Source organism: Scyliorhinus canicula, chromosome 18 (genome assembly GCF_902713615.1).
Source record: "Scyliorhinus canicula chromosome 18, sScyCan1.1, whole genome shotgun sequence".
NCBI classification, from domain to species: domain Eukaryota; kingdom Metazoa; phylum Chordata; class Chondrichthyes; order Carcharhiniformes; family Scyliorhinidae; genus Scyliorhinus; species Scyliorhinus canicula.
The window spans coordinates 125,274,086-125,287,528 of NC_052163.1; the positions used below are offsets into that span (position 1 = coordinate 125,274,086).

At 45.1% G+C, this 13,443-nt stretch overlaps 1 protein-coding gene across 4 annotated transcripts in view; it reads right to left on the reverse strand.

Annotated features, from left to right (window-relative positions):
- LOC119953674 (transducin-like enhancer protein 1) overlaps window positions 1-13,443 on the reverse strand; it is a 187,872-nt gene that overhangs the window by 133,705 nt on the left and 40,724 nt on the right. The window lies entirely within an intron of this gene.

Below are 13,443 nucleotides of genomic sequence, written 5' to 3' on the forward strand. Positions count from 1 at the left end.
CCTCATAGGTTCGCTCCCGGCCCCTGGTCACTTCCCGTGTGGAGATTGCACATTCTCCCAGTGTCTGCATGGGTCTCACCTCCACAACATGTGCAGGGTGGGTGAATTGGCCACGCTAAATTGCCCCTTTGGAAAATAAAAGAATTGGGCACTTTAAAATTTATTTCAATAAAAGTTCCTTCCTTTATGCAGTAGTTCCTGAAATAGACAATGCTCTTCTAAAGCAGGGTGTGGAGGAGTCCCCTGCGGACCTTTAATTCTTAGAGCCTTTGACCCCTATTTTAGCCCACAGCAAGATTTGGTAATTGAGCGAGCACGATTTAACCAGTACCCACAACGACCTGGGGAAATCAATTGAATTATTCCTAACTGACCCGCATCACCTGGCTGGTTCTTGCAGATATTAAGGACAACATAATCCAGGATGGCAATGGTCAAAATAAGGGCACAGCCTAAAATTGGAAGATCGGGGTAACTAGCACAAACCAATACCGTTGCACCAACTGTTTGGGGTCTAGGTGGGGTTATTTAGCCTCTTGCCCATTTCCCCTAAGCGAGCTGCTCAAGACTTTAGTTTGTTAAATATCTGGATTGCGCATTACCTGGAGTTTATTTCACCCAGCTGCACAAACCGGAATCTAGCACGACCTCACAGAACCACATTAAGAGTCCTATTTGTAAATTAGTCTTCTGAAGGAAACCCATTTCCTCCCTGTGCTGTGCATTGTTTGTCACTCAGACTGGATAAAAAGGGAGGGGTGGCGGGGAGGGCGTCCAAGGCAGCAAACGTCCTCAGCTTTCACCTCCCGTCATGCTGCTCGCCTAACCGCACAAATTGGTGTAACAGGCCTGTTCAGGAACTTTCCCTTTCCCATAACCTCCATCTCGGAGCTCCACGTACACCAGCTGGCTTCCTGTGCATCACGCAAGTGATGATCCTTCACGCACAAATGAATGTTGCCAGGTTACGCAACTGTCAATTTGTCAGCCCAGCCTAGCCCGGTCCCTGAACAACGTCCATATCTTCCAGCGATGGGGGGAGTGGGGGTAGGGCAGAGGAAACAGAACGGTCTCCCCCCCCCCCCCTGACTAGGACCCTTTAATTTGAATGGCTCCATGCCAGCTCATTAACTACGAGCTGCAGTCTCCAGATCATTGAACCAAACCGCCGCCTCTATTCCAAGCTTTTACCTTCTCATTCTCCCTTCCCCTTGGCTCTCATACGGTCAATAAAAGAGGCTCCAAAACTCCCACTTAAAATATGAACTTGTCTTTTTTTCTTTCAGATCCCATTAGGCCTGATTCTTCAGGCTTCCGGGATTTTCTTTCCCAACATTCTTCCCACAATCGAATAGAAGTTGTTGAGCTGGAAAACCGAGGGCCTCAGATGTTGAGCTTCTTGCTCACGTTTAGTTCAATTGTTATCGAATGTCGAGTGATCTTGGCTGACTTTTTCACCCTTGGAAGATATGGCATCTGCCCATGCAATACCTTTTGGCACCAAGGCCAAAATTATCCAAAAGGATAGGTGCATGTAAATGATCTTCGAATCCCTACTAATGTGCAGGGTTGTGTAAAAAAAAAAAATTCCATACATTTCACATCACTAACCGAACGTAGTACGAATCAAGAGTATTCCATGTGAAATGCATGGGATTAACGAGCAACGGAAGTTGCTCTCAATTGCCTCTATTCAGACTCAAGTTGCAAGTCAATAACACAACTACAGGAGGCAAATAAATAAAACTACATGGCGATAAAGCAGAAAAGTGAGAGCCTCCATCAGCAGCCGGGAACATGGGAACTCCAGGAACACGAGTAGGCCATTCAGCCCCTCGAGCGTGTCCCACCACTCAATGAGATCATGGCTAATCTGTGACCTAACTCCATGTACCTGCCATTGGCCCATGTCCCTCAATATCTTTGCGTAACAAAAATGGCTCTCTCAGTTTTAAAACCAACAGATCTAGCATCAGTTGGCATTTGTGGGCAGAGAGTGTCAAACCTCTACCACCCTTTGTGTGTAAAAATGCTTCCCAACATCTCTCCCAAATGTTCTGATCCTAATTTATGCTCCCGAGTTCTAGAATATCCAACCATTGGAAACAGTTCATCTTTATCTATCCTGTCTTTTCCTGTTAATATTGTGAAGACTTTAATCAGATTACCCCTTAACCTTTCAAATTATTTTTCCCCCCAAATTAATCCACCAACCCTACACATTTTTGGGGTTGTGGGGGGGCGAGACCCACGCAGACACGGGGAGAATATGTAAACTCCATGCGGACAGTGACCCAAGGCTGGGATCGAAGCCGGGTCTTCGGCGTTGTGAGGCAGCAGTGCTAACCACTGTGCCACCGTGCTGCCCTAACCATCTGGAGAAAACAGACCTCATTTGTATAATTTCTCCTCTTAACTTCACCCTTGAAGTTCAGGTATCATTCTTGTAAACTTTACCTTACCCTCCCTCAAATACCCTTCCCACAATGTGCTGCCCAGATCTGCTGACACTGACTCCAAGTGGAGACTAACCAGGATTTTGTAAAGCTGCAGGATTACTTCTGCGTCCTTGTGCTCCAGTCTTCTAGATAGAAAGGGCAGCATTCCTTTAGCCATCTTGATTACTTTCATGGTATTTTAAACATGTATGCACCCGAGCCCCCTCCCCCGGTGTCTTTGAACATCCACTCAATTTGGTCCAAAATGGACAACCTCACACTGGCTTACATTGAAATCCACCTGCCACCGTTTTGCCCATTCACCTAGTCCATCAATATCCCAAATATCCCCTTTGTAATTTTATGCTGTCACCTACTCCGCCTACAATGCCACCCAACTTTGTGTCATTACCTAATTTGGATATTCGACTTTCTGTGCTGTCATCTGAGTCGTTAATGAATGTGAACAATTGAGGATCCCTGAACCGCTAGTCTTATCCTGCCATACCTATCCCATTTATCCCTACTCTGTCGCCTGTCACTCATTTCCCAGCCATGTCAGTAATTTACGCTCAATTCCGTGGGCTTCTACCTTAGTTAACAGTCTCTTATATGGGACTTTATCAACTGCCTTCTGGAAGTCCATATAAACAACATCCATAGACATTCCCCTGTCCGCTACCTTAAGTCGCCTCTTCAAAAAATTCAACAGGTTTTTCAGGCTGGATCTCCCAGATTAACTGAAAATTTGAGGTGTTCATTTATCCTATCTTTGGTTATAGACACCAACAATTTCCCCACCACAGGTGATAGGCTAACTGGTCTGTAATTCCCTGATTTTTCTCTTTTGTCCTTCCTAAAAGGCGGAATGAATGAGCAAGTTTCCAATCCAGAGGAACGAGTCCTGAAAGATTATAGTTGGGGCATCTAAAACGTGCTCCCTTACTTCCTTGAATACTCTCGGATGGAAACCATCAGGTCCTGGGGATTGGCCACTCTTTAGTTCCTTTAATTTCCTGATCACCAATGTTTGGCTTACGTTTATTCAGTTCCAGTCCCTGATCCATTATTAATATCCTCGGGATTTCTGGAAAGCTATCCACCTTTTCTACTGTAAATACTGGGGCAAAGTAATTATTGAACATGTCTGCCATGTCCCCATAGTCACCGACTAGGATATTTTTAAAAAAGTAGTGTTATGGGCCAAGGTTTAGAAAACTCCAAAGTATGTCATGGAGTTCATCTGACCCATGACCTTTAATGGATTTTGGTTATGGGGAGCACAAAGGTCCACTCTCCAGGTGTTATGCATCAGAGACCTCAAATATTTTAAAAACAAGACAATGTTTATTCTATGAATCCAGTTAACATTTTATAAAGACACAGTAAACAGTTTATCAACTACCAACACTGATAACCCCCTCCCAAAGATACAATACTCTACAGATAACCCTTAATAACCTTCCAAACAACATCCATAAAGTTAAAAAAAAACTTTAACAAAGGCAGTAGGTTTGCATTCCTTACAAAAACAGGTATTACTTTGAAATCATCAATGAGCTGAAGACATTCTTTAGTTTGTAGAGAGAAAGATCATTCTACACATCTGCTTGCTTTGAATACAGCTCTCCAACTCTGAAAACGAAACCAAATACAGAGCCACAAAGCAGCTTTTCAGCTCAAAACAAAAGTAAAAACAGAGACAGCCCAGCTCCACCCACACTCTGACTTCAATGCAGCTATTTGATAAACACCCATTTCTTAAGGTACATCCACCTGACAGTAGCACCATGGTCTCTCGAGCCTGCTCCACCATAACATCATGGCTGATCAGAATTCCACTTTCCCACCATATCACCGATTCCTTTGGTGTCCAACAATCCATCAGTCTGCACCTTGAATATACTCAGCAATCCAGACTTCTCTCACAAAGAGAATTCCAAAGATTCACCGCTTAGTGTCTGTCTCCTTATTCTGGGACTAGGATCTGTAGTTCTAGACTTCCTCTCAGGGCAGGGGAGGAAGACGAGAACTCCCCATTGACCCCGTCAAGCCCTCCAAGAATCAATCTAGTGAACCTTTGCTGCACCGCCTCCAAGCTATCATTCCCAAGTTAAGGAGATAACAGTACTCCAGTTGTGGCCAGAGAGCCCTACATAACTGCAACAAGTGTACACTTCACTTGTACTCCAACCCCCTTGCAGTACAAGGTGAACAGTGGGGAGTCTGCTTCAGGGAGGGGAACACTTCTTCCCCCATTGTTCACAGTTGCCCCCTGTGCACTGATGTAGCACTCACATAGTTAGCTCAACTTCAGGCACCTACTGGTTACTGTTAGCCTATGATGGGTTCTTAATCTCCCCTCCCTTTGTGGTTCTGTCAGTCCCATTATATATTTAAAAAGAGCTCTCCAGTTCCAACACACCACTTTCGGCCAAAAAACATGATGCGGCTTTTTCTCATTTACAATTTTGGCTCAGCAGCCATCTCATTCCAGGAAAGGTTGGAAGGGCACAAACGATGATCAGATTATTCCTACACCATACCCTGCACTCTCCAAAGGGACAACTCCACATCCAGCAACCCTTGTGACCCTTTTTTTCATTTTTTCCCACTGCCCGTTCTTTTGAACAGCGGCATTATTTTAGGAACAGTATAGGTACAAAACATAGTCGAGAATAAAACTATGAGGAAATTAAATGCAAATACAAAAATTCCAAAGAAAAGTACACAGTACTTTGCCATAGAAATCAGAAATGCATCACAGCACATTTATATAGTGGACTTGGTCTTGTCCCAACAAGTGAGTAAACTAAACAAATAGAGCCCAACAGGCCCCAAACATGGCAACACACATTTATTTTTCTTTTGTCTGTATAAACAAACAGATAATCTCGTCTGGAAAAGCAAGCTCAACACATGACCTTTTGTCCAACTCTTTAGAGTTTCAATCTCTGGCCCTACCTTCTCGGAGTGCTCAGAGTCTCGAGCTTTCTATTCCCTCCAGCTTTTACAAACATTCAACCCAATACCTTGTGGACAATACACGGCAAAAAGGGAGTGTTGAGCAGAAAATGGGCGTTCAGAAACGTGCGTCACGTGCCAGCTCTGTTCTGTGTGTGAATAGTAGCCAGGGTTCACCTCAATGTACAAAATTTAAGTGCCGTTTTCTTTTTTTTTATATATACAAATTTAGAGTGCCCAATTAATTTTTTTCCCCCCCAATTAAGGGACAATTTAGCGTGGCCAATCCACTTACCCTGCACATCTTTGGGTTGTGGGGGCGAAACCAACGCAAACACAGAGCGTGCAAACTCCACACGGACAGTGACCCAGGGCCAGGATCGAACCTGGGACCTCGGCGCCGTGAGGCAACAGGCTAACCACTGCGCCACCGTGCTGCCCTTAAGTGACATTTTCCCCTCAATGTTTCATGGCTACACCAAAATGGGTGAACTCCGGATTCCCAAAGCTGTCACTTGATCTCTCCAGCATCTTCTAGTGTTAAACAGTTGCCAATTTACATTATTAGTTTCTGCCAATACCAGGTATCCAGTGCTAAGGACCCATTCCCAAGAGAATTTTCAATACAGATCATACTAGAGAAAACCCAATAGGACAGTAACTTCTACTCAGAGGACCACAATGGATAATGTCAACCGAGGTGGCACTATGGTTCAAAACTTGGGTTAGGAAAAGTGGAAAATTTCGCTAAATCCCGGTCTCGAGAGCACGCAGACCATCCAGAAATTCGGAAATATATAAAGTGAAAAAAAAGCAAGGTATATCCACTTCTGGGAATATTCAGAATGGGGAAAAGCTGCAGGCCAATCCATTCAGGGGGAAACAAGTAACTCACTCAGTCTCCAAAGCACATTTCACGGAATGGTTTACAGCCAATTCATTACTGTTGGAAGTGCAGTCGTTGGTGTTTGTATGGGATGTGAAAAGAAATGTTATGGCCAAGATGGAGAAGGCTCATTCAGGAAGGTACCAAACACAGAGGCTTCATCAGGAACATGCAACGGCGAAGGGGCGAAGAGAGCGGGCAAACAATGCGCCAACCCCACCCTTCAAGCACCACCTGCCCCAGATGCGCCGGACAGTCACGTCATGGATATAATCGGCATTTTAGAATGTGGTGAACCAAAATGGAAGCAAGTCACCCCCAACCCCTCAGACACTGCCCAAGTAGGTGACACTCTAAAGGATCATGCAAATGGCAATCAGTTTAATAACCAGATTTTTTTTTTTTTAAAAAGCAAAGTTTGAGGATTGAATATTGGTCAACACACCAAGAACAATCATCACCCCACCCACTAGAATAATGGGTAGATTCAGGGACTTTAGTGGTGCTGGGGGATTAATTCTAACAGTCTGATATGCTAATGACCAGTGTACATTATTCCAGGAAGGGATGCAACATTTCATGATCTTGCTCTCCCTTGCAAATACCATGGAAAGATGAAAATCCCGAGTGGACGAGTGCGGCCTCAGCGGGCAGTTCATCGCCAAAGCCCCAAAATGAAGCCAAGTCCCATTCGACAGAGGAGTCACCCTTGGCGCCAGGAAACACCCGGCTAAACGCACTTGACATGGGGCATTTCATTTCCGTTAATCACATCCTCAATATTCTGTGTTAGCACAAGGATATTGATACACCCATTCCATCCTACTCATCTTCAGCTGGTGCGTTGGAACCTTTTGCATCCAGGGACTGCAGTTGGATCATCGGTTAAACATTTCATCAAAACAAAACAAAAGTGCATCCACAGTGCAGCAATGAATAAGGGCCCTGACAATATTCCAGCAATAGTGCTGAAGACTTCTGCTCCAGAACTTGCCGTACCCCTAGCCAAGTGGTTCCAGTACAGCTACAACACGGGCATCTAGCCAGCAATATAGAAAATTGCCCAGGTGTGCCCTGTACATAAGAAAGAGGACAAATTCAACCTGGCCAATTATCGCCCCATAAGTCTACTCTCAATTATCAGTAAAGTGATGGAAGGAGCCACCAACAACGCTATCAAGCAGCACATCCTCAGCAATAACCTGCTTAGCAATTTTCAGCTTGGACTTAATCAGGGTCACTGAGCTTCTGACCTCATTACAGGCGCAGTTCAAACACGGGGGAAAAAAAGAGCCGAATGCCAGAGGTGAGGTGAGAGTGATTGACCTTTCACATCAAGGCAACATTTGACCGAGTATGGCATCAAGGAGCCCAATCTAAACTGGAGTCAATGGGAATCAGGGGGAAAACTCTCCGCTGGTTGGAGTCATACCTGGCACAATGGAAGATGGCTGTAGTGGTTGGAGGTCAATCATCTCAGCTCCAGGACATCACTGCAGGAGTTCCTCTGGGTAGTGTCCTCAGCCCCAACCATCTTCAGCTGCTTCTTGAATGACCTTCCTTCCATCGCAAGGTCAGATGTGGGGATGTTTGCGGATGACTGCACAATGTTCAGCACCATTCACGACTCCTCAGATAATGAAACAGTCCGCGTCCAAATGCAGCATGACCTGGACAATATCCAGACTCGGGTTGACAAAGTGGCAAGCTACATTCGCGCCACACAAGTGCCAGGCAATGACCATCCCCAACGAGAGGGTCTTACCACTGCCCCTTGGCATTCAATGGCATTACCTTCGCTGAATCCCCCACAAACAACATCCTGGGGATTACCAATGATCAGAAACGGAACTGGACCCAGCCATATTAATATAGCGGCTACCAAAGCAGGTCAAAGGCTAGGTAACCTATGGCAAGTAACGCACCTTCTGACCCCCTCCTCAAGTCCTGCCCACCGTCTACAGGGCACAAGTCAGGTGTATAATGGAATACTCCCACTTGCCTGGATGAATACAGCTCCAACAACACTCAAGAAGCTCGACACCATCCCCATATCTGTGTGGTTCTCACCCTCACAACCCAAAGATGTGCTGGATAGGTGGATTGGCCATGCTAATTTGACCCTTAATTGGCAAAAATGAATTGGGTACCCTAAATGTATTTTTAAAAAGCTAGACACCATGCAAGACAAAGCAGCCTACTGGATTGCTCCCCCTTCCACAAACATTCAAACCCTCCACCACCGACGCACAGTGGCAGCCGTGTGTACCATCTACAAGATGCACAGCAGTAACTCACCAAGGTTCCTTAGTCAGCACCTTCCAAACCCACGGCTACTACCATCTAGAAGTACAAGAGCAGCAGATACCTGGGAACCCCACCACCTGGGGGTTCCCCTCAAGTCACTCACCATCCAGACTTGGAAACATATCACCATTCCTTCACTGCTGCTGGTTCAACATCCTGGAACTCCCTCCCTAACAGCACTGTGGGTGTATCTACACCTCATGGACTGCAGCGGTTCAAGAAGGCAGCTCACCACCACCTTCTGAGGGGCAACCAATAAATCGGCAAAAGTTGCTGATCTAGCGAGCGACGCCCGGATCACAGAAATAAATTTTTAAGAAGTCCTTGTGGAGCTGCACCCTACATGTACATTAAATCCAGGACGTGGGGTTTGAACCCTCGACCATCGATGGTAGGAGGTGAGAGTGCTGCCTCGAGCCATAGCTAACATAAGGAACTCACCATTGTGGAAGACTAGTAAAATAAATATTGCAGAGGCCGGGGAGGGGAAGGAGAAGACGTAATAAATGATTCACCAGCGTGTAGTCATCTTGGATGAAACTGTGATTACTTTTTGAAAAAAAGCAAAATGGTTCACTTTGGATGCTCTCGTTGCAGTATCTGTATTGGTTTTGAAGTTTTGCCAGTCACGATTCCGGTATTAACCTGCAATCGATGAGGTCAAGGCCAGCTCCTACAAATGTGAATAAAAAGGTTTTGCTACTAAAATAAATCCTCCCATGAGTGGGTGGTGAAGATCAAGGAGAAGTGGGAAGCGGAGTTGGGAATGGAGATCAATTGGGGACTATGGAGTGGGGCGAAGGGTAAACGGGACCTCCTCTTGTGCAAGGATGAGCCTGATACAGTTGAAGGTGGTGCACAGGGTGCATGTGACGCGCGCGAGAATGAGTGGGATCTTTCAGGGGGTAACAGATGAGTGTGAGAGGTGTGGGCGGGAGACAGCGAATCACGCACACACGTTTTGGGGTTGCGGAAAATTGGGAAGATTCTGGGCAGGAGTGTTCGCGGTCTTAGCCAGGATAGTGGAGGAGGTGGAGGACCCGGACCATTTGTTGGCAATATTTGGTGTTTCAGAGAAGCCGGATGCTCATGGAGAAGAAGAAGGCCGATGTCGTGGCCTTCGCCTCTCTGATTGCACGGCGGCAAATTTTTCTGGAGTGGCAGTCGGCGTCGCCCCCGGGGGCAGTGGCTCGGTTGGGTGACCAGTACGACTTTCTGCGATTAGAAGATAAAGTATGAGTTAAGGGACTCTTTAGGGGGGTTTGAGGAAAGGTGTGGGATGTTTGTGACCGAGTTTGAGGGGCTGTTCATCGCAGGGAGGGGGGGGGTGAAAAAGTGGAAAAATCTGTACAGACCGCATAGTTGATTGTTGGGAAGTATGGTTCCCGGGGTGTTTATACGCTGTAACCTGTTTTGATACATGTTTGTAATATAATACATTTTTTAAAAATAAATAAATAAATCCTCCCGTGAACCCTCAAAACAGGCAACACATGAAAGTCCAAAACGACTTTTAAAATGCTCTGGTGTCACATGGTGTTTTTCCAAAAACAAAAATATCCCGAGGCAACACATAAAATGAGTGGAATTCTTCCAGTACTGATATTTTGAAAAGAAAAGTGTGCATTGCGCCGACATGCACAGCAAGTTACAACAATACATGCAATTAATTTTGAAACCAAGTTCAGTGGCATATGCAGAGAATTAAATGAGGGAGGTTATGCACCAAACAGTTCCCCCATCACCGTTCCCCATTGTCCAACCCACAGTTTTAACGGCATGCTTGTGGTATTTCCACAACTGTAAGAACTGCAAGGGTTAATGAAGTGCCTAGAGTAGTCACCAGAGGGAGCTACAGTTACAACTATATAAGGCAGTGATGCCAAGCCTTGGGGGGGGGGGGGGGGGGGGGGGGGGAAAGAGTGAGTGCAGGAGTTAGCGACAGAGGGTGAGACGTACAAATAGTGCAAGTGAGAGCAGATCATAGTTTATATCAGTACTAAGATTAGCTGTAGATGTGTAGTTAAATGTTATTAATCAACTGCGTATTCTTTAGGAGTACGTGTAGAATCCAATTTAGTGTTAATAAATTTATATTACAATTTTGTTTGTTCAGGCTTTTGAACACTATGCCAACCATCCTGAAATAAGCAACACAAAGAACACCACAATGCTGATCCCCCCTTGTACTTGGCAAGCACATTTTTTCAAGCAATTGCCGCAATTAAAATTAATTTGCATATTCGAAAGCATATGCTGTATACAAACTTCAACAAATTCACTCAGGTGGTAACCTCTCATTCATGAGGTTGCGGAAGCAATCACACTCCACTTCCCATGAACAAATAAAAAAAACAAATTCACACGAGTGTCAGAGATATTTTCGCAGGGACCACTGGAAATTGCAAACTCAATTTCAAGCAATTGTATGGTGGTAGCCATAGCTGTAATCGTACTAATTACTTTCAGGGTTCTCCTTGTGACTTGCCACTGAGTAACTAAGCCACCTTGTTAGTAGAGCTTACGGGTCTGGAGGTCTTGCCGAAAAAAGTGGACAGATCTCTCAAAATTCTCAATTGAGAACCTGAGCTAAATTAATGGTAATATGAATTTAAATTTGGATGTGACACAGCGCAGTCATAGAACATCAACATGATTCACAAAAATCAACGGGCAGCCTTGTATAAGTAAGCCACAGAGGAGAACTTCTATTTATCAAGAGTTGAAATAAAGTATGAAAATAAGAAAGTATTGCTAAAGTTATATAAAAGCATTAGTCAGACCACATCTGGAACAGTTTTGGTTCCCATATCTGAGGGAAGATATATTGGCATTGGAGACAGCCCAGAGGAGGTTCACTACCAGACTGATCCTGGGTACGGAGGGATTTTCCTGGAGTAGAGGGGCTGTACGCATTGGAGTTTGGTAGAATGAGAGGCAACCTTATTGAGACATATTGGATTCTCATTGGGCTTGACAGGATATGTGCAGAGGTTTTTCCCCCCTTGTGGGAGAGTCTAGGACCAGAGGGCATAAAGAGTAAGGTGTGTCCATTTAAGCCAGAGATGAGGAGGAATTTCTTCTCCCAGAAGGTAGCGAATCTGTGGAATTCTTTACCGCAGAGGGCTTGTATTTATTTATTTTTTTAAATTTAGAGTATCCAATTTTTTTTCCAATTAAGGGGCAATTTAGCGTGGTCAATTCACCTACCCTGCACATCTTTTTAGGTTGTGGGGGTGAGACCCACGCAGACACTGGGAGAATGTGCAAACTCCACACGGACAGTGACCTAGAGCTGGGATCGAACCTGAGACCTCGGCGCCGCGAGGCAGCAGGGCTAACCCACTGCACCACCGTGCTGCCCTAATGCAGACGACTTTGAGGATAGGTCATTATGTTAAAGGCTGGGAAAGACAGATTCTTCATCAGTAAGGGAATCAAGGGTTATGGGGACAAAGCGGAAAACGGAGGATTATCACATGAGAATTGAATGGCAGAGCAGACTCGATGGGCTGAATGGCCCAGACCTGCTCCTACATCTTACGGTCTAATACTGGAAATCACACGGTTTACAATACATGTTCAGTGCCACGCAGCTTCGCACTTATCCATTGAGCAGTCAGCCACTGTCAAATTTTACGGCACAGAAAGATGATCATTCACCCATGGTGCTTGCCTGTGACGTCCCGGTCAGAGTTATTCGATTATGTGATGCATTTTCAGATCTCGTGACTTTATGCCCACTTTTGACAAAAGAATCCTAAAGCCTGGGGAGTCTATTACCAAAAAAATATCCAAATGCAATTTTGAAATAGTTTGCTGAATAGACTTCAATTTTCATCTCTTTCTGCTTGACCACCCCCACCATGTAAAGATCCCACTGCTGCGGTATGGAACTGCCAGGCAATGCTAAGAATACAGAGGGTGGGGGCACATAAGAAAATAAGTTGTAAGAATTTTAAGGCATAATTTCTTCCTTGGGGTTCTGGGAAAGCAAATGACAATTCGGAACTGCTGTTCGACCATTGAATTGAGTCACTTCTTTGCATTGCTCGACTCTTATTAAGTTGTACAAATCGAGTCTGTTAACCCAGACGGTGCTGAATGTGAATGGATAGCGCTGCTTTTATCTGGCTTGACAAGAGGCACTAGCTGAAGGCGGGTTTAAACTGGACACTTTTTGCAAAGTGCCGCCCAGTCATTGCAAAAATTAAAAAGAAACCGGCCAAGCGGCAAACTTGTTTCCACCACCCCCCAACCCCCGCACAAATTAACAATTTTAAATGTTTGTCCTTCAATTACTCAGCGTTTAAGAATGCAGTCAACCTCCAGTGCTTAAGACAACAGGTGTAGGGAGAGGCAGCCAGCAATCATGGGTGCAGGTTTCTCCCTTCAATAGATCAGCGTCAACTGTATTATCTCCATGGACAGCTAGTAGAGATCATCTAACACGAGACAGACAAGGGAAGTTCTAGCAACATGGTTCAACTCCAACCGTAAATGCCAAGATAGAAACTCGGGTGGCACATTTTGCTTCAAAGGGCCAGGTACCCGGGTACAGTTCCCGGCTTGGGTTACTGTCTGTGCGAAGTCTGCACGTTTTCCCCGTGTCTGGTCATGTTGCAGGTCAAATGATAAGAGATTGATTTGCCATAATTAATCAACAATTGCATTATTAAGGCACCATGCTGCTACCAGGATGGTAGAAGGCTAACTAGATGAGTCACAGGAATTGCGAGACGATGAAAGACTATGTTCTTGCACGAAGAGCTGAAGCTGTAAGCACTTAAAATGCAACAGGCAATGCGTGAAAGTATCAGAGGCAGGAACGGAGTTGAATAAAGCTCC